Here is a 2,500-nt window from a genome sequence, read left to right on the forward strand (position 1 = left end):
CTGTCACTCTCTCTGTTTCTTTATATTTATTTCAGTGTTTGTTGTCACTCTTTATATATCTATATTTATATCTGCATCTACATACACACACACACACACATATATATATTTATATGTAAAATATATGCTAAGTAGACACTTATGTATCTCTCTCTCTCTCTATCTCTCTCTCTCTCTCTCTATATATATATATATATACATATATATAAATATATTTACATATATATATGTATATATTTATTTATCTATGTATATGTATATGTATATATTTATTTTTCTGTATATATATATATATATATATATACACACACATACATACAGGCACACAGACACACACACACATACACACTCACACACATACACACACAACTAATTAAACCATTCTATCTCTTCAGTAGCATCTTGAACTGTCTTTTCTACTCAGTTCACCTCAACCAGCCTTCATTTTGCATTCAACACTACACATCAGACTGACGAACGCGTAAAGGGTATTTCGTGCCGCAACGTAGTGTTCAAACGCATCTGTTACACTCTATAACAATCGCTTGCAGGATTAGAATGCATTAGGAAACCGTGTAAATACCGCTCTTATTATGGTGAGAGTTGCTGACTTTCGGATCAACATTTGTTTATTTATCGTATTATTTAAAAAACAGCTTTTGTGTAAAGTTGCTTTTTATTCTCATTGTTATGGTTGTTGTTATTCATGATGTCAATTGTACTGTTATTGATTTTTACTAATATCACCGTCATTATCATCATTATTATTAATTTCAGTATTATTAATTTTATCATTATTATTATCATTATTATCATAGTTATTATTGTTAATATTATAATTTGTTGTTATTATTATTGTTATTACTTTTTATCAATACTTAATAATAATATTATTATTCTTGTTATTGTCATTGCTGTCATTTTTATTATTTTTCTTGTTATTATTATTACTATCATTATCCTTGTTATTATTATTCTTGTTATATTATTTTGATGATGATGATGGTGGTGGTGGTGGTTATTATTATCATTGTTATTATTATAAATAATAATATTAATATTATCATTATTATCATTATTGTTCACTACCATTTTTATAATTATTATTTTCAGTAGTAGTAGTAGTAGTAGTAGTAGTAATAGTCATTATCATTGTTATCATTATTATTTTCATAATTATTGTCATCACCATTGTTGCTAGCACAGCTGTTATTATTATTATTATTATTATTATTATTATTATTATGATGATTATGATTATTATTTTTATGATTATTATTATCATTATTAATATTATCATTAATATTATTGTTATTATTATCACTATTACTTTATTATTATTATTATTATTATTATTATTATTATTATTATTATTATTATCATTATTATTATTATTGTTGTTGTTGTTGTTGTTATTATTATTATTATTATCGTTATCATTACCGTTATTGTTGATATTATTGTTGTTATTATTATTTATTAAAATCACTATTTTACCATTATTGTTATTATTGTCATATCCATCGTCATTGTCTGTATCTGCATTATAGACTGATCATTTTAGATTAAGCAAGTTAACCTTCCTCATCTCTGTTTAATATTACTATGGAAGATACTTGAACTTTCTATGCAAACGTGGATGGCGATTCAGACAGAATTTACTAAACAAAGCGCCAGTTGCATAAATACTAGAGAACATGAGTGCAAATATTATGCAGATACACATATATACTTTTCTACCTACCTATCTATATATACTCACTCCTTCTTTCTCTCTCTCTCTCTCTCTCTCTCTCTCTCTCTCTCTCTCTCTCTCTCTCTCTGCCTGTCTTTCTCTCTGCCTCTCTCCCTCTTTTACTCGCTTTCTCTCTTTCTTTCTATCTACACATACTCTCTGTCTCTGTCTCTCTTTCTCCCCCCCCCCCCCTCTCTGTCTCTCTCTCTCTCTCTCTCTCTCTCTCTCTCTCTCTCTCTCTCTCTTCTCTCTCTCTCTCTCTCTCTCTCTCTCTCTCTTTATCTACACTTACCCTCCCTTTCTCTCTTTTCCTTTCTCCTTCATGCTCATTACAATGCATTTGTTAAACTTCTATTCCTCCCCCCCCCCCCCCCCCCACACACACACACTCACAAGTAAACTCACACAAATACACACACAATGTATGTACACATATACACGGGCTAAAACATGTAGCTTTCCTTAAATATCTGAATAAATTGCTTTGTTAATTGCAGAAGAGCAACCCAGCATTAAATTATTATATATTATCGCTGTCATTACATTGTCATATCTTAACTAACACATAATAACAGTGATGAGGATAATGTGATAAATATATGAGATAAACGGAGATAATGATGATGATGATGCATGAACACTAATAATAAGGATGGTTATAGAGATGAAATCAGTGTTATCGGTAATGATCATGGTGATATATTGAAGGTAGAAATTGCATATTACCTTTTGTCTCTGTCTCTGTCTCTCTCTCTCTCTCTCTCT

This window comes from Penaeus chinensis, chromosome 16, assembly GCF_019202785.1.
Source record: "Penaeus chinensis breed Huanghai No. 1 chromosome 16, ASM1920278v2, whole genome shotgun sequence".
In the NCBI taxonomy this organism is placed as follows: domain Eukaryota; kingdom Metazoa; phylum Arthropoda; class Malacostraca; order Decapoda; family Penaeidae; genus Penaeus; species Penaeus chinensis.